Source organism: Cervus elaphus, chromosome 33 (genome assembly GCF_910594005.1).
Source record: "Cervus elaphus chromosome 33, mCerEla1.1, whole genome shotgun sequence".
NCBI lineage: Eukaryota > Metazoa > Chordata > Mammalia > Artiodactyla > Cervidae > Cervus > Cervus elaphus.
Genome location: NC_057847.1, coordinates 39524920 through 39545770, shown reverse-complemented (window position 1 = coordinate 39545770; position 20851 = coordinate 39524920). Strand labels below are relative to the sequence as shown.

The following is a 20851-nucleotide window of genomic DNA, read 5'->3' as shown; positions in this document are numbered from 1 at the left end:
GAAAGATATATCCCTCTAATTGCAGAGTTCCAAAGACTAGCAAGAAGATATAAGAAAGCCTTCCTCAGTGGTCAATGCAAAGAAATAGAGAAAAACAATAGAATGGGAAAGACTAGAGATCTCTTCAAGAAAATCAGAGATACCAAGGCAACATCTCATGCAAAGATAGGTACAATAAAGGACAGAAACGGTATGGACCTAAAAGAAGCAGAAGATATATTAAGAAGAGATGTCAAGAATACACAGAAGAACTATATAAAAAAGGACCTTAATGACACAGATAACTCACCTAGAGCCAGACATTCTAGAGTACGAAGTCAAGTGGGTCCTAGGAAGCATCACTACAAACAAAGCTAGTGGAGGTGATGGAATTTCAGCAAGTTACTTCAGATTCTAAAAGATGATGCTGTTAAAGCACTACACTCAATAAGCCAGCAAATTTGGAAAATTCAGCAGTGACCACAGGACTAGAAAAGTCCAATAACAAAGAAAGGCAGTGCCAAAGAATGTTCAAACTACTGCACAGTTGCACTCATCTCACATGCTAGTTAAGTAAAGGTCAAATTCTCCAAGCCAGGCTTCAACAGTACGTGAACCGAGAACTTCCAGATGTTCAAACTGAACTTAGAAAAGGCAGAGGAACCAGAGATCAAATTGCCAACATCTGCTGGATCATCAAAAAAGCAAGAGAATTCCAAAAAAATCTACTTCTGCTTCATTGACTATGCTAAAGCCTTTGAAAGTGTGGATCACAACAAACCGTGGAAAATTCTTAAAGAGAGGGGAATACCTTACTTCCTTGCTTACCCACCTTACTTCCCTCCTAAGAAGTCTGTATGCAGGTCAATAAGCAACAGTTAGAATTGGACATGGAAGAACAGGCTGGTTCCAAATGGGGAAGAAGTACATCAAGGATATATATTGCCACCTTGCTTATTTAACTTATACGCAGAGTACATCGTGTGAAATGCCAGGCTGCATGAAGCACAAGCAGGAATCAAAATTTCAGGGAGAAATATCAATAACCTCAGATATGCATATGACACCACCCTTATGGCAGAAAGCAAAGAGGAACTGAAAAGCCTCTTGATGAAAGTGAAAGAGGACAGTGAAAAAGCTGGCTTAGAACTCAACATTCAGAAAACAGATCATGGCATCCAATCCCATCACTCCATGTATACAGATGGGGAAACAATGGAAACAGTGACAGACTTTATTTTCTTGGGCTCCAAAATCACTGCAGATGGTGACTGCAGCCATGAAATTAAAAGACGCTTGCTCCTTGGACGAAAAGCTATAACAAATCTAGACAGCATACTAAAAAGCAGAGACATTACTTGACCGACAAATGTCCATCTAGTCAAAACTATGGTTTTTCCAGTAGTCATGCATAGATGTGAGAGTTTAACCATAAAGAAAGCTGAGCACCAAAGAATTGGTGCTTTTGAATTGTGGTGTTGGAGAAGACTCTTGAGTGTCCCTAGGAGAGCAGGGAGATCAAAACAGTCCATCCTAAAGGAAATCAGTCTGGAATATTCATTGGAAGGACTGATGCTAAAGCTGAAGCTCCAATATTTTGGCTACCTGATGTGAAGAACTGACTCATTTGAAAAGACCCTGATGCTGGAAAAGATTGAGAGCAAGAAGAGAAGGGGACAACAGAGGATGAGATGGTTGTATAAATCATGGACTCGATGTACATGAATTTGAGCAAGCTCCAGGAGTTGGTGAAGGATGGGAAGCCTGGTGTGCTGCAGTCCATGGGGTTACAAAGAGTCTGACACAACTGAATGACTGAACTGAACTGAAAGCAACTAGGGAATTATAATCTAGGATGGGAGAATTCTTTTTCTCTATACAGTTTTTTAACCACGTGAATGATTTACAATGTGCTAGTATTAATGACAGTTAAATTTTTTAAAGAGATTTTTACAGGCTTGTTATTGCAAGAGATTATAAATCTTTTCAAAATGTTAAACAGAAGTCTCAGTTCAAAATGGTGACATAAGAAAATCCCAAACTCACCTCCTCCCTCAGACACAGTAAGTCTACAGCTTTATATACAAGAATTTCCTGTCAAATAAGCCCCATGGCCTGGGTGAATGATTACTACACAATGGGCACACAAGAAAACCATATCAGAGTGGGTGCAAGAGGCTGGGATGCAATCCCACCATAAACCCTACTAGTGGTGCAGCAAGCCATAATAGAGAAGGAACTCAAAACCTGGAGTTTATTCTTGAGCAGCTGAGGTTTTGAAACCCACATTGGGCATCTCACACACTTCAGAGATTAATCCCTAAAAAAAAAAAATCAAACTTTGAAAACCATTGCTGTTCCTATCTTGAGACCCACAAGACTATAGAGACCTGGGAAAGCCCTCTCAAAGAGGTCATGTGCTTGAACCCCAGGGCCCAGCTAAGAGACAGTCTATGGTTTCCAGACTTAAAAAATGAAGGAGGCTTTCCTGCTTATATTAAAAACGCAGAACTTCCCTAGTGGTACAGTAGTTAAGAATCCAACTGCCAATGCAGGGGACACGGGTTGAATCCCTGGTCCAGGATTCCACATGACATGGAGCAACTAAGCCTGTGTGCCACTACTTCTGAGCCCACAAGCTCTAGGGGCTTCTGAGCCATGACTACTGAGCTTGAATGACACAACTACTGAAGCCCCTGAGCCCTACAGTCTGCATGCCTCAACTAATGAAGCCCATGCAGCTAGAGCCTGTGCTCTGCAACAAGAGAAGCCACTGCAATAAGCCCACGCACTGCAACAAAGAGTAGCCCTCGCTTGCTACAACTAGAGAAAGCCTGTGTGCAACAATGAAGATGCAGTGCAACTGAAAATAAAGAATTAGATAAGTTATTTAAAAAATAGATAAATAAAAGTAAAAACTCAGCCTGAAGGCCAGGCATCCAATTTAACACACACATCTAGGAGAGTGCTGGAACACTAACCAGGGATGCAGTCTCCATCTTTGAATTTTCTCTTAGCTATGCTCCAGAGCACCAGTATCTTCAGGAACATGGCTCAGTCTAGTAAGGGACTTTAATATCACTTACATCATTGGATAGATCATTGATGCAGAAAAGTAATAAGGAAACACAGCCCTTAAATGACACATTAAACCAGGTGGGTTAACAAATATTTATAGAACATTCATCCAAAAGCAACAGTATACATATTCTTAATAAACGTACATGCAACATTCTCCAAGATAGATCACATATTAGACCACAAAATAAGTCTTAATAAATTTAAGAAGACTGAAATCATATTGTATAACTTTTCCAACCACGAAAACACCAGGAAAACTTGAAAATTCACAGATATGAGATAAAAAAATACACTACCAACCAACCAGTGCATCAAAAGAGAAATAAAAAATATCCTAAGACAAAGGAAAATGAAAATATAACATACCAAAATTTATGAAATGCAGCAAAACTGGTTCTAAAAGAGAAATTCACAGTAATAAATGCTTGCTTCAATAAACAAGTCTCAAATAAACAACCAAATTTTACACCTGATGGAACCATAATAAGAACAAACAAAGCCCAAAGTTAGTAGAAGGAAGGAGAAAAGATTAGAGTAGAAATAAATGAAATAGAGAGTAAATAGACAAGAGAAAGATGAATCAAAAAGTTGTTTCCTTAAAGAAGATACACAGAATGGGAATTCCTTGGCAGCCCAGTGCTGAGGACTCTGTATTTCCACTGCAGGTGCCAGGGTTCGATCCCTGGTCAAAGAACTAAGACCTCACAAGCTGTGCATGTGGCCAAAACACAAGATAAACAAAATGGTCATTCCCTTTAGCTAGACGGACGAAGAAGAAAAAAAGAAGATTCAAACAAATAAGAAGAAATGAAAGAGACACTACAACTAACACCATAGAAATATAAGCGACTACAAGAGATTACAACAAGAATGAAACAACAAATTGAACAACCAGTCGAGAAGAAATGAATAAATTCCTATAAATATGCAACCTTCCAAGATTGATTTATGATAAAACAGAAAATCTGAACAGACCAATTGCTAGCAAGGAAACTGAATGAGTAATCAATCAAAACCCTTCCAAAAAGCAAAAGCCCAGTGCCAGAGAGCTTTACTGGTGAATTCTACAAAACATTCAAAGAAGAATTAACCTCAAACCTTCTCAAAATCTTCCAAACAACAGAAGAATGAACTCTTGTAAACTCATTTTCCAAGGCCAGCATTACCTTGAAACCAAAAGCAGACAAGGATCACAAGAAAAGCAAATTATAAATCAATAACTCTAATGAACACAGATATGAAAATCCTGAACAAAACATCAGCAAAATGAATTTAAAATACATTAGATGAATCATACACCATGAGCAAATGGCTTTATTCCAGGAATGCAAGGCTGGCTGAATATCAGCAAATCAGTCAATGTGATACAGCACAGTAACAGAATGAAAGATAAAAGTCATATGATCATATCAATTAATGCAGAAAAAGCATTGACAAAATTCAGTATCCATTTATGATAAAAAATTCATCAAAATGGGTATGGAAAGAACATAACAAAGACCATATTAACAAGCCCACAGCTAATATCATACTCAATGGTGAAAAGCTAAAAGCGTTTCCTCTAAGATCAAGAACATAAGGATGCCCAGTCTTACCACTTTTATTCAGTCCTTGCCACAGCAATAAGATAAGGAAAAAAGTAAAAGGAATCCAAATTGAAAAGGAAGATATAAAACTGTTTAGTATTTGCAGATGATACAATACTACATGAGAAAAATTTAAAGATTCCATCGAAAACAAACAAGGGCTTCTCTGGTGGTCAGGTGGTTAAGAATCTGCCTTGCAATGCAAGAGACATCAGTTCCATCCCTGGTCCAGGAAGATCCCACATGCCAAGTGGCAATTGAGCCCGTGTTCTGGAGCCCACAAGCCTAAACAACTGAAGCCACAGCACCAAGAGCCCATGCTAGACAACAAGAAAAGCCACCACAATAAGAAACCCTCACACCTCAATGAGAGAAAGCCCTTGCACAGCAATGAAGACCCAGGACAGTCAAAAATCAATCAATAAATAAATATTTAAAAAAAAAACTGTTAGAACTAATAAATCAATTCAGTGAAGTTGCAGGATATGATAATACACAAAAATCTGTTGTGTATAACTAATAACAAACTATTGAAAAAAGAAATTTAAGGAAGCATACAAGTGTATTGAAAAGCATAAAATACCTATGAATAAATTTAACCAAGGAAATGAAAGACCTGTACACTAAAACTATAAGACATTACAGAAAGACATTAAAAAACACACACACAAAAATGAGAAAATACTCTGTGCTCATGGATTGGAAGAATTAATATCATTAAAATGTCCCTACTAACCAAAGCAAGCTACAGATTAAATATAACCCCTACCAAAATTCCAATTTTCACAGGAATAGAAGAAACAACTGTAAAATGGAACACAAAAGACTCTGAATAGCCACTAGCAATCTTGGGAAAGAATAAAAAAGTTGGAGGCATCATGCTACTTGATTTCAAACTTTATTACAAAGCTACAGTAATTAAAACAACATGGTATTGGCAAAAAAAAGACACACTGACCAATGGAACAGAACTGACCTGGTAATAAACCCACACACCCTATGGTTGATGAATTTATAACAATGGAGCCAAGAATATAAAATGGGGAAAGACACTCTTCAAAGTATGGTGCTGGGAAAACTAGACAGCCACGTGCAAAAGAATGAAAGTGGACAATGATATTATACCATGCACAAAAAATTTACCCAAAATGGATTAAAGACTTGAATATAAAATCTGAAACCATAAATCTCCTAGAAGAAAACAGAGGCAGTAACCTCCTTAACACTGGCCTTGATGAATTTTAAATCTGATACCAAAAGCAAAAGGAACAAAAGCCAAAATAGGTCGGATTACCTCAAACTAACTGCCCTTCTGTACAACAATGGAAACCTTCAACAAAATAAAATAGGAATATACTAAATGGGAGAAAATATTTGCAAGTCATATATCTGATAAGGAGCTAAAATTCACATTATATAAAGAACTCAGCATTCAATAGAAAAAAAGAAAAAGTCCAAATAAAAAGTGGGCATAAGATCTAAACAAACATTTTTCCAAAGACACAGATGACCAACAGTTAGATGAAAAGATGCTCAACATCATTAATCATCAGGGAAATGCAAATCAAAACTATAATGTGATGTTAAATTATATCTGTTTGAATGGCTATTATCAAAAAGGCAAGAAATAATAAGTGTTGGCAAGGATATGGACTGCTGGTTGTAATGTAAATTGGAGCAATCACTATGGAAAACACTATGGAAGTTCCTCAAAAACTTAAAAATAGAAGTACCATATGATCTAGAAATCCTATTTCTGAGTCCTTATCCTAAGAAAAAGGAAACACTAACTTGAAAAGACATATGAACTCCCATGTTCATTGTAGCACTATTTAAAATAACCAAGATATGGGAAAATCCTAAGTGTCCACTGACAGAAGAATGTATAAAGAAATATTGTAATATATAAATATATAATGGACTGCTATTTGGCCATAAGAAAAATGAAATCTGGACATTTGTAACACCATGCATAAATCTTGAGGGCATTAGGCTAAGTGAAATAAGTCAAAGAAAGACAAATACTATATGGTCTCTCTTACATGTGAAATCTCAAAAACAAAACAAAACCAAGTTCATAGATACAGAAAATAGACTGGTGGTTTCCAGAGGTAATGGGTGTGGAGGAGTGAAAGAAATGGGTAAAGAGGGTCAAAAAATTTGAAAAAAATAAGGGATTAGACATTATAAGGGATCAAGAATATGTACATAACTGTGGGGAGTGAAAATGGAAGAGTATAAGCCTCAACAACGATTTCAGTTCTCGTGAGTATATGAAGTTAAGTTACAGGCCTGGAAGATAGGGAAAAAAAAGTTTTAATTGTATTTCATTCTTTTACAACAAAGAATACTTTGTTAATACTTTCAATTTAAACTTAGGACTATAAGATTTTATTGTACCTTAACAATTTTTACATCAGCATTCCATGCTTTTCATGTACTTAAACTCTTTGGTTCTTGTACCAAAATCTCAGTCCTGGACACTTTCAGCATGCAACACAGAATTACTCATTTGACTTATGACATACAAGCAATAGCCTCAGGATAACAATATCAAAACTAATATAAGAATATGGTCACTGAAACCACAGTAATTTTGGTCCACTAGGGATATACAGTCAAATTATAACATCTAAAACCACCTTAAATAGTTCTTCTGTATGTGGTTATATCTTTTAACTTGATTAAAAAAATCAAGTCTTTCCATTTCATTCCAATTTTTATGGACATCATTTAAATAGACAAGCAATTTTGATAAACCAAAGACCAATGTCTCAAAAGCAATGTCTAAATCTGCACGGTCCAATATAGTAGTCATTAGCTAACCACTGTGGCTACTATATTACCACAGTCCAATATAGTAGCCATTAGTCAATCACAATAATTATACTTGAATTATCTGGTGCTCCTTCACAGAAAGAAAACTTTAAAAGGAAATAGGTATTTAAAATCACTAAAAACCATTCTAAATTGTGGATTAATTCTGACTCAATTTAAGGGATTTTTATAGGTGTAAGATAAATTTTCACAGGTTAAGTCTATTTCAAGGGAAATGGAAAATTCTTTTTAAAATGTCCCCCTCTTTTCTGGGTTTTAAATATCTAAGGCAAAATGTAGAAAATAGGATGTCATACAATAGTTTGGAAGTCACTAGCTGTGTAGACCAGAGCTACAAGCTCTTCTAGCTTATGTAGTTAAGGAAAAGCCTATTTGAGAAGTCTGACTTCAAGTTTCTATTGTATCCTATTCAAGACAAAAGTATATGTTCCTTGCAGGCTTTATAAATTGTTTTCAAAAATGACTAAAAATGTACAGAAAACAATTTATCCCTTCCTTACTCAGAATAACTGGTTGACAGATGAAGACTCAAATATATTTAAATTGAAATTTGTTAATTTGAGCACTGGTAATGGCCAGATACTTCTGAGTCGTAAAAGAAAAGTAATTAGGTATATCCCAGATATATAAAAATTTTAGTGCCTTTGTGATTGGGATGGCTCTTAAAATTGTGTATTTAATTATGGCACAGAATTGTCTATAAGGCCTTGAATCTGATTACAATACAGTGTATATATGTGTATATGTGTGTGTGTATATACACACACACATAAACTGAGGGCTTCCCTGGTGGCTCAGCTGGTAAAGAATCTGCCTACAATGCAGGAGGCCAGGGTTTGATCCCTGGGTCAGGAAGGTCCCCTAGAGAAGGAAATGGCAACTCACTCCTGTATTCTTGCTTGAAGAATTCCATGGACAGAATAGCCTGGTGGGCTACAGTCCATGGGGTCACAAAGAGTCAGACACAACTGAGCAACTTTCACTCACTCACTCAGCCAACCACACGCAGATAACTAATATTACATTAATTAAAACTAAATAAAATTTAAGTCACACTAGTTATTTCAAGTGCTCAGCAGATAGCACACTTTCATTATAGAAACTCCTGTTGTACAGCATTTGTCTAAGTGATACTCTTCCCTCAGACACTGAAATCTAGGTTAGTAAGGTAGCCTACTTCATATTGAGTAACTACAGCTGTTAAAACTTTTAAAGCATAAGCTGGCAGCTTTAGGGCAGGTATTACCTCATTAGAGTTTTCTATAGAAAGGTTGGTGGGCAAGAAGTTATTTGGGTCAGCAGTTACCTCCTTGAAGAAACTAAAACTATTATTATGCTATCATGGTTTCTTTACAGAGCATATTATCAAAATACTGGCAACATCATTAAAATCACTGAGATTACTTAAAGTGGAGCTGAGCTATTCATAAACTATTCACTTAAAAACTTGAACTATTCACTTAGAAGGTAAACTCAAATAACTCTCTTGTTACATCTTACATTACTTCTTAAATGTCTCCATTAAAATATCCTTAACACAATTCACAAGACTATTGTTCTATCTGCAACATTTGTAGGTTCAGTTATTATTAGCAGAAGAGGACATACACATATGCCTGCTAAAAGTTCTCAATGTGTTTAGCTGGACATACAGTATTTAACAGAAAAAAAAACAAAACAAAACAGTGGCTTCATAGAATAACAGTAGATACAGGATTTCTTTGCGTGGGTTTGCCTTTGCCCCTCCACTGACAATGATGACACTCTGTACAGGTAGGGTCTTTCAAGAGTTGGAAAAGATGCTAAAGACTTGGTGAATCACTACTCTTTATACTAGAACTTATATCAGAATTTCAGAAGAACCCACTACCCCAGTGGGAGGAGAAAAGATAAATAATACATAGGAAACACTGGCTACCAATCCTAAAATTCAAGTCATTTCTATTTACCGAATTCTTTAGTTCCAGCTGCAGCCATATTTTCAAAACTGTGGGTCATAACCCATCTAGAGGGTCATGAAATCCACACACAGGGTTATAAAAATGAAATACTCTGGGTCATTGTCAAAGAAGCTTGAAAAACAGAGATCTATTTGGCTTCCCAGTAAAGGATGGCTTTTACAGGCAAGCACAGAAGGATTTTATAATCCCTAGTCATACTAACTGCTACATGGGAATGATTATCACTATATATACACTATAGTGTATGCTTGTGTGCGTACTACTACACTAGCAGAATCCCTGCTTTTGGTAAACAGCCCATTAAAGTGAGAGTAGTTATACAAAATTCTTAGAATTCCTTTAGGACCTAGGAACATATATTCTTACTTTACCAGTTGATGACAAAGAAATATGGGACACTGTATTACTGGGCCCTTGGGATGTCACCTAAATACCAGTCTTCTACTCTGCATACTCAGCTAATTAAGAATAGATCAAAGTTCTTTTACCCAGAACCTATGTGACATGACATTAATTATATAAAGTTTAACCATTTATGAAAACATCCTATGTTCAACCTTTATAGACAGTACGTATTAAACCACGAAGGACGCTAGGTGTTTGGTATATAACAAAGAAGTTAATTAGGTTAAGTAGTCTATCTCAAGATTTTATAGTCTAATAGGTTGAAGCAATGGCAGAAATCTAATCAAAGCTAAATTAAACAGATTCTTACTTACAAGAAATGGAGCTATGTGACTGTCACAGTGATACCAAGTATTGAAAGATGGTATAGACTCAGGAAATGAAGTGGTCTTTTGAGGGCCCACATATGTGGATGAGCAAACAGTCATATAGGAGAATAAGTTAGATATGCAGTGGAAAGATACCACATGTATTCTTTCTTTTGTTAATGATTAGGTAAAGCTATATTAAAAACTACACATATTCAGGGAACTATAAAAATATTTAGTACAAAAAAGTAAAATGCTTCTTAAAATAAACTGCCAGTCTAAAGTCCAATTCTAAGCACAGATTTACAGTTGTTTTATTATACACAGGATGTGTCATGTTCTCAGTCATGTCTGACTCCTTGTGACCGCATGAACTGTAGCATACCAGGCTCCTCTGTTCATGGGATTTCCAAGGCAAGAATACAGGAGAGGGTTGCCATTTCTTTCTCCAGTGGATTGTGCCAACCCAGGGATAGAACCCATATCTCCTATGTCTCCTGCATTGCAGGAGGATTATTTACCTGCTGAGCCATCAGGGAAGCCCATATATTTATATATGTTTAATTATTCACTAGGGATTATATTTATGTTTCATCTATACTTGTAAATTTTAATATCTACAGAGATCACATGATAGTATCTCATATTGCAGTAAAGCAGGAGAAAGAGATGAGTATCCAAAACTATATATAAATATTAATCAAAGAAGAAATACATTAAAAATTAATACAAAAGACAATGAGAAATTTGAGAATCCTAGTAAAATTTCAAGGAAAAATTATTTTACATGAAGGATTCATCATTTGCTGCCTCTTATAGCTTGTCTACTGCTAATTCATTTAACAACTACTATTGATCATCTACTTCAAAATTATATAATGTATAGTTGCTAGAATATAAAAATGAATAACTCATAATCTTTCCCTTGTAAGAGTTCACCATCTAATAATTTTCATTTTAAGATTTTCATTTCACACTATTCTCACCGTAATTTAATCCAAATCTAAATGACTGCAAATTTTATTCTAGTAAATAAGAATATAACTGCTAACTTTACTAAGTTCAGAAAATATGTTAAAAATATGGAAGAAAAAATTTTAAATCTACATTCTCACATACCACATAAAACGTCTAAGTCTTCAACCTGTGTTAGACAATAGGACATGCATTGTTGTTGTTTTCTCTTAACCTCAAGATAGCAGAAGACTTTTGTCCAATTCCTCCTCATCTTTATGATCAGATTAATGAAGAAGTAGTGGGAAAAAAGCGGAGAAGGCAATGGCACCCCACTCCAGCACTCTTGCCTGGAAAATCTCATGGACAGAGGAGCCTGGTAGGCTGCAGTCCATGGGGTCTCGAAGAGTCGGGCACAACTGAGCGACTTCACTTTTCACTTTCATGAATTGGAGAAGGAAATGGCAACCCACTCCAGTGTTCTTGCCTGGAGAATCCCAGGGACAGAGGAGCCTGGTGGGCTGCCGTCTATGGGGTCTCACAGAGTCGGACATGACTGAAGCGACTTAGCAGCAGCAGCAGCAGCAGTGGGAAAGAAGAGCTAGGGTTATGAGAGCGGTGGGCAGGGAGAGAGTGGGGAAGCTTAAGATTTTGGAGAGATATAACATCACTGATGGACTAAATAATCAGGAAGAAAAAAAGATCTTTGCCTTCAAGTAATTTTTATACGATGACAATTTTCCTGAAGGTAAAATTCTACTCTTCATCCCCACCCAGGAATTAGGAGGTCCATGCCCCACTCTGATCTCCCTGTGCTTCCCTCATGCTTCCTCTACACAAACCATCTAATTACCAGACAGGATTTCTTGCTATTGAGGTCATCCTGATGCTCAACAGAGGATCCTATGACCCCACTCCTGTGGTCAAGGCTGTCTAAACCAGACAAGAACCAAGGAGATAATGGCTGACAGGAAATCTATGTGTTAGATGCCTCTGAAAGATGCTATGATCTAATCAGACTCTCCCTAACGTATGTCTTAACTAATAGAAGGAAGGGAAGCTGTTGTTGAGTGGTAGATCATAAAGGCTGCGGCCCTAAAGATATACAAGCTAAAGAAACATGGGTTGGAAACAACGTTGAAAGAATAGATGTACAGATTGCTGAGTGGTCCTGAGAGAGGGGAGATAAGAGTGTAGCCAATCTCAGGTCCTTTTCCTTAGACTGTCTTTTTGATTGTGCTATACTACCTGAGATTTCTCTGTGGGCTTCCAAACAGGTATCCTTTTAATTGCGTTTGTGTGGGTTACTGTTACTTGCAACTGAGATGGGCAGAAAACTTTCTAACAAATGTTGTGTTGTCTTCTTTGCTCATCTTTACTCTTGTTATTTACATATTCTGTTTTCTCTTCCAACAATCTAAATACTACATTCCTTCAAATATAGGCCCAAGAATCACTTTATCTATAAAGCTGTATAAAGCTATATCTGACTAATCCTAGACTACAACTTCCCATCTTTGAAGTACAGAGCGCTTTAGCTTCTACCCAGGAAGTTGTTAATTACACAGACTTTTTACTACTCTCTATTTGCTTTATGAATTCACTATATTAATCAACACATAGCCAGTATGTCTGTTGAGTCTTAGTTTCTGAATCAGTAAAATGGATTAATTACACTTACATCAAAGAGCTATTGTAAAGAGAATGCTTAGCACACTTCCTGCTAGGTATTTTGTTCTTAAGTGTTTAGCTAAAATTCAGAGGCAAATATCTTTATTTTCTTCAAACTAAATACATAAGAGTGAGAGAATAGCTCATTAAAAGTCAGTACTCTTTCATAAATTCAATGTGAGTAAAAATAAGTTGAAAATGTCAAGAGCATTTTCATTTTCAAGCAGATTTCTTTCACAGGTAAACCTGAATAGATGGCAAAGAAGTATACTAGAGTATACCCTGTCAATCTGCCTCTCAAAAGCATGTTATCATTACTTTAGTTTTAAATAATACAATAAAGTTTTTTTTAAGAGGGATAATCACTTTTATTTGGATTTCTGAGAGCAATAGAAGGGTAGATTAATACCTATCTTTCCAAGTTAAGAGACCTAAGACTGTTCCAAAAAGACTTTCAAATAAGAAACTCCTCAAAGTACAAGGATAATCTGAATCATCTTAAACCAGCAATAAACTGTGCTGACCAGCGTCAGCCTGCTCACTTGCTGGTTTGTCCTCATGTTGTAATTGTGCAAATAAACGCTCACTCCAAATTAGCCGTGTATTTCTTGAAGTTTAATATTGTGTTTGTGATACTGTAAAGTTTTTTTAGATAACAGTGACATTTTCAGGTTAGTTTTTATATAAGCAAAATAGTAAACTGCTTTTTCCTGAGAAGATAATGCATAACTTTTAAATATTCATTATTTAAAAGATTAATTTTCTTTAGATTACAACTCTCTTTATTAGGTAATTTAAAGATTAAGTTTTCTCCTTTATGACTTTGATGATCTGTAAAAGTTCACAAGTCATTACAATAATTCCCTACACCATTCTCTTAGCTACAAAACTTAGTCAAATTAGGCACTAACATCCTTCCAAATATAATTCTTCTATTTTCCTCTTAATTTTTTATTATTCTGAACTGCATACAATTTGTCCATTTCTTAATATACTGACAGGCCAATATATTTACATAATAATACTCCTAATTTTTCATTTGGAAGATTCAAGCCCCTTCATAATATTGCTCAGAGAGAATTTAACTATTTATTCATAATAAAAGGCTCTGAGTATACATCCTAGGCCTCCCAGGTGGCTCAGTGGTAAAGAATCCACCTGTCAATCAGGAGATGCAGGATGGATCCTTGGGTCGGGAAGATCCTCTGGAGAAGGAAATGGCAACTTACTCCAGTATTCCTGCCTGGGAAGTCCTATAGACAGAGGGGCATGGCGGGTTACAGTCCATGGGGCCACAAAAGAATCAGACACAATGTAGCAACTAAACAACACCAAATATATATCCCAAACATGACCAGTAAAAAATATATGAAAATATCATTTAACTGTTAAATATAATGATAAAATAAATACAAGTATAAGCCAATTTCTTATTTCTACAAAGTAAAACAAAGTACCAACTCAACTAATATGATCATTCTAAAAACGAACATTAAAAAAAATAAGTAAAAACGAACATTAAAGTGATAAAAAAAATTTTAAGTATCTCCTTTATAAATAGTTTGGGCTTCCCCCATGGCTCAGTGGGTAAAGAATCTGACTACAATGCAGGAGACAGAAGAGATGCAGGTTCAATTCCTGGGTCAGAAAGATCCCCTGGAGAGGGCAATGCAACCCACTACATATTCTTACTTGGAGAATTCCATGGACAGGGTAGCTTGGTGGGCTACCATCCATTGGGTCGAAAAGAGTTGGACATGACTGAGTGACTAACACACACACACAAATAACTCACTGATTACTAAAATAAATGTAGTACAATGACAGAACCATATATACCTATTTAAACTACAAAACTGTCTGCACTTTAAATGCTCATATGAATATTCCACTTCAAATGTTCAAAAGTTTAGAATATTTGGGAGTTACCAGAGGACCCAGCAATTTCTTTCCTAATTATACACACCAGAGAAATTAAAATATTATGTCCACATAAAACTTTGTACAAAATGTGGAAATAATCCAAATGACTATAAACTGATAAATAAAATATGGTATATGTATGCAATGAAATATTCAGTCCAGTCGCTCAGTCATGTCCGACTCTTTGCAACCCCATGGACTGCAGCACACCAGGCTCCCCTGTCCATCACCAACACCCGGAGCTTGCTCAAATTCATGTCCACTGAGTTGACAACACCATCCAACCATCTCATCCTCTGTTGTCCCCTTCTCCTCCTGCTCTCAATCTTTCCCAGCATCAGGGTCTTTCTAAGGAGTCAATTCTTCGCATCAGGTGGCCAAAGTATTTGAGCTTCAGTTTCAGCATCAGTCCTTCCAATGAATATTCAGGACTGATTTCCTTTAGGATGGACTGGTTGGATATCCTTGCAGTCCAAGAGACTCTCAAGAGTCTTCTCCAACACCACAGTTCAAAAGCATCAATTCTTCAGCGCTCAGCCTTCTTTATGGTTCAATTCTCACATCCATACATGACTACTGGAAAACCCATAGTTTTGACTAGACAGACCTTTGTTGGGAAAGTAATGTCTCTGCTTTTTAATATGCTGTCTAGGTTGGTCATAGCTTTTCTTCCAAGGATAAAGCGTCTTTTAATTTCATGGCTCCAGTCACCATCTGCAGTGATTTTGGAATTCAAGAAGATAAAGTCTGTCACTGTTTGCATTGTTTACCCATCTATTTGCCATAAAGTGATTGGACCAGAGAATGAAGTATTGATACATGCTACAACATGGAAAAAGCTTGAAAATGTTATCCTAAGTGAAAGAAACCAGTCATAAAGGACCATATATTGTGTGATTCCATTTATATGAAATTCCCTGGAAAGGTAAATCCATAAAGACAGAAAGTAGATTCATAGTTGCCTTGGGCCATGGGAATGCTGAGGAAAAATGGGAAGTGACTGTTAATGGGTACTGGGTTTCTTCTGGGGGATGATGAAAATGTTTTAGTTGACTATGATAAGGTGGGACAACCCTGTGAATACACTTAAAACAGAATTACATATTTTAAATGGGTGAATTATATGATATATGAATTATACATCCATAAAGATGATATATTAAAAAAGCATTTGGGTATCATGTTCATAAAATGCTTTTATGACTTAATGTATTGTTTATCGAAATTTTAAAATCAGTGTTCTCACTGTAGCCTCTGAATTCAAGACTAAATATAGAATGTCCCTAGTATGACCATTCATGTTTCACAATCAAACTCAGGTACGCAACCATATAATTAACTTTGCATCTCTCCCTCTCTCCCCTCTATCTCACTTCTCCTCCTCACTGTCCCCTCTCTCTCCTCCTCTCTATAGATGTATAGATATAGATATAGAATGAATTTTTTTAACTAAAATTCCTAAAGTTACATTCATTCAGTTTGGGAACCAACAGGTTTATCCAACATATAAGTTCATGTGTTACCAGACTTGCTCCACAGCTTAATTCCAATAGTCACGTGACTAGCTAGATTTTTATAATGAAAAGAAAGTATAGAATGAAAATGAAGTCGCTCAGTCGTGTCCGACTCTTTGCAGCCCCATGAACTGTAGCTTACCAGGCTCCTCTGTTCATAAGATTTTCCAGGCAAGAGTACTGGAGTGGGTTGCCATTTCCTTCTCCAGGGGATCTTCCCAACCCAGGGATTGAACCTGGGTCTCCTGCATTATAGGCAGACACTATACCATCTGAGCCACCAGGGAATTCCCAGATTTTTATAATCGAGGGATTTTATAGAGATAACTAAGCCTGAGATTTTAAACCACAAATTATTATTTTCTGCTAATTAATTCCTAAATATTTTCTCTCTATTCCCACCATCATCTTAGTATAATAATACTAAATCAGTTCTTATTGGAAATACTGCAAGAGCCTTCTAAAAGGTTCCTCTGCTTCTCCAATCCTATTTATTTTAATGGTAATCTTTTAATATAAAAATCTGATCCTGCCACACTCCCACTTAAAAATCTTTCATTATCTCCATATGAAATACATGATAAAATTCCAGGTCCTCTGTTTGGCATAAAAAAACTCTTCTTAATGAGCCTTGGGACTTTATCTTTGATCTTATTCTCTTCTCATATACTAAGTATTAATAACGAAACTTCTCACCATTACCCCAATACTCTATGGTTTCCCAAGCATCCATGGCACATGGTATTTGGTACTTGGTGTTCACTTCCCTCAAATGTTCTTCCTTTATTCCCTGTTAAATTTCTATACATATTCTAGGTCTCATCTATTACCTACTATGGAGAACCATTCTAATTCAGTGAGCAAGTCTTAGGTACTTCATTCTGGATGCCCTCATACAGTCCCTAATTAAAACACTGTACTATACAGCAATTTTCTGTTTTGATATATCACTTCTTACCACACTGTGAGATCCTTGAGAAGCAGGGACTACTGCTTAACATCTTTACAGTCTTAAAACCTGGAATGTAAGACTTTAATAAAACGTTTTGAATGAAAATATATAATAATCATTAAAACGTATATGGAACTTGATAACTGACCCAAAAAAGTATACACATATATTCTCATTTTTATTCTAAGGACAAATCTTGAAGTAGGGAGATCCAGCATTATTCTTTCAGTTTTACAGATGAGGAATTCTGCGTTAATATCTATCACCAATTGCCAGTTAGTTTAAAATAATGAGAAACTTATTTAAAAAGTCTCTCCTTACTACTTATAAATTTTGTATGTAGGAATAACTTTTGTTAATAAGTACCCAAACTGTTTATTTCAGTTTCTAAAGAAGAAAAATGTTGACCAATAAGGGCTACATTTCCTTTAATCTATCACTCCAAAGTCAGCAACAATTATTAAGGACCCATAAGAGGGACAGACGTGTAATTGTTAGTCATGATCTGGATTTTGAACCCACTTGATTCTACTCTAAGTGCTGTCACTAACAATCAACTTTTCATTTGTCCTCATTTCTCTGACTTGATGATTATATCTTCTAATACCCCTCCTTAAAATTTCTATTTCACATAGTTTTTGATCCCTTTAAATTCTTTACTTTCTTAGTAGCACAATAATGTCACACTAAGAAACATTTAAAATATTTTATCTATTTTCAATATGTTATTCAAAGTTTTAAGTCTACCACAATTCTGTACCTACAGACTATTATTGTATTTTGAGTTTTAACTAAGTGGAAAATTATTTCCTAAAGTTTCTCCCTAAGTGTAGCTTTTGTTGATAATTTAGACATTTACAACCTTGTTCTTGCTTCCTACTTAGGTGTGTAAAGACTCACTAAGCTCAAATCAATATTAAGGAATTTGCCTCAGAGGTTTGAACAAAGGAAATAAAATTATTCCATGAGCTATCTTATGTCAATATTCTAAAAATTGTTTCAAACTTCCTATGCATCAAATATTTGCATGTACACCTACTGATGAGAAATTACCTTTCTTATATCCTAAACAATATTCATATCAGGATGACCAATTACATCTGCTATTACTATTTCCATATTGAGTCCACAATTGTAGTTTATTATTGTATGTCCCCTTGTGGTTGTTACATATCTCTCCTAGGGAAATTTGTAATTAGGTCAAAAAGCTTCCCTATCTCAGCATTGCTTCCCATTTCCTGGGTCATATGATCTCATCAAGTCTGTGACATAATCTCTTGGCTTAGCGGTCTCTCATTGAACTATGAAAAGATACATAAATGTTACTTTAGTATCTCTAACTGAATTTCAGAAACCATACTTTTAAGAGTCATTTTTTTAAAATGTCAACTGAAATAACTTTAGTCTTTTGTCTAAGACATACAAAATATGAAACGATAGACTATATGAAGTAAACAAATAAAAATGACTAAATACATCAGTGAGTCAGTCAGTTCAGTCACTTTGCCGTGTCCAACTCTTTGAAGTCCCATGAACTGCACCACACCAGGCATCCCTGTCCATCACCAACTCCCGGAGCTTACTCAACTCATGATCATCAAGTCGGTGATGTCATCCAACCATTTCATCCTCTGCCATCCCCTTCTCCTCTCGCCTTCAATCTTTCCAGCATCAGGCTCTTTTCCAATGAGTCAGTTCTTTGCATCAGGTGGCCAAAGTATTGGCGTTTCAGCTTCAGCATCAGTACTTCCAATAAATATTCAGGACTGATTTCCTTTAGGATTGACTGGTTTGATCTTCTGGCAGACCAAGGGACTCTCAACAGTCTTCTCCAATGCCACAGCTCAAAAGCATCAATTTTTCAGTGCTCAGCTTTCTTTATAGTCCAACTTTCATATCCATACATGACTACTGGAAAAACCATAGCTTTGACTTGATGGACCTTTGTCGGCAAAGTAATGTCTCTGCATTTTAATATACTGCCTAGGTTGGTCATAGCTTTTCTTCAAGGAGCAAGTGTCTTTTAACTTCATGGCTGCAGTCACCAACTGCAGTGATCCTAGAGCCCAAAAAATAAAGTCTCTCACTGTTTCCATTGTTTCCCCATCTATTTGCCATGAAGTGATGGGACCAGATCTCATGATCTTATTTTTCTCAATGTTGAATTTTAAGTCACCTTTTTCACTCTCCTCTTTCACTTTCATCAAGAGGCTCTTTATTTCTTCTTTGCTTTCTGCCACAAGGGTGGTGTCATATGCGTATCTGAGGTGATTGATATTTCTCAGCTTGTGTTTCATCCAGCCCATCATTTCACATGATGTACTCTGCATATAAGTTAAAGAAGCAGGGTGACAATATACAGCCTTGATGTACTCCTTTTCCCATTTGGAACCAGTCTGTTGTTCCATGTCCAATTCTAACTGTTGCTTCTCGACCTGCATACAGATTCCTCAGAAGGCAGGTCAGGTGGTCTGGTATTCCCATCTTTTGAAGAATTTTCCACATTTTGTTGTGATCCACACAGTCAAAGGCTTTGCACAGTCAATGAAGCAGTCTCTTGCTTTTTCGATGATCCAGCAGATGTTGGCAATTTGATCTCTGGTTCCTCTGCCTTTTCTAAATCCTGCTTGAACATCTGGAAGTTCACAGTTCACATACTGTTGAAGCCTGGCTTGGAGAATTTTGAACATTACTTTGCTAGCATGTGAGATGAGTGCAGTTGTGTGGCAGTTTGAGCATTCTTTGGCATTGCCTTTCTTTGGGACTGAAATGAAAACTGAACATATCCAGTCCTGTGATCACTGCTGAGTTTTCCAAGTTTGCTGGCACATCGAGTGCAGCACTTTCACAGCATCATCTTAGGATTTGAAATAGCTCAACTGGAATTCCATCACCTCCACTAGCTTTGTTTGTATTGATGCTTTCTAAAGCCCACTTGACTTCACATTCCAGGATATCTGGCTCAAGGTGAGTGATCACACCATCGTGATTATCTGGGTCGTGAAGATCTTTTTTTGTATAGTTCTTCTGTTTATTCTTGCCACCTCTTGTTAATATATTCTGCTTCTGTTAGGTCCATACCATTGCTGTCCTTTATTGTGCCCATCCTTACATGAAATATTCCCTTGGTATCTCTAATCTTCTTGATGAGATCTCTAGTCTTTCCTATTCTATTATTTTCCTCTATTTCTTTGCATTGATCACTGAGGAAGGCTTTCTTCCCTTGCTGTTCTTTGGAACTCTGCATTCAAATGGGTGTATTTTTCCTTTGCCTTGCACTTCTCTTCTCTCAGCTATGTGTAAGGCTTCCTTGGACAACCATTTTGCCTTTTTGCATTTCTTTGTCTTGGGGATGGTCTTGATCCCTGTCTCCTGTACAATGTCACGAACCTCTGTCCATAGTTCATCAGGCACTCTATCATATCTAATCTATTCAATCTATTTGTCACTTCCACTGTATATTCGTAAGGGATTTGATTTAGATCATACCTGAATGGTCTAGTGTTTCTCCCTACTTTCTTCAATTTAATTCTGCAGTTGGCAATAAGGAGTTCATGATCTGAGCCACAGTTAGCTCCCGGTCTTGTCTTTGCTGACTGTACAGGGTTTCTCCATCTTTGGCTGCAAAGAGTGTAATCAATCTGATTTCGGTATTGACCATCTGGTGATGTCCATGTGT

The 20851-nt window shown here is 36.4% G+C and overlaps 1 protein-coding gene and 1 non-coding gene across 19 annotated transcripts in view; both read right to left on the bottom strand.

The window, feature by feature from the left end:
* The window catches only part of BAZ2B (bromodomain adjacent to zinc finger domain 2B), a 400154-nt gene that overhangs the window by 166966 nt on the left and 212337 nt on the right, over positions 1-20851 (bottom strand). The gene's annotated exons all lie outside the window — the stretch shown is intronic.
* TRNAY-AUA lies at positions 16436-16507 on the bottom strand. Its single transcript has one exon. It is a non-coding gene; the product is annotated as a tRNA-Tyr (tRNA).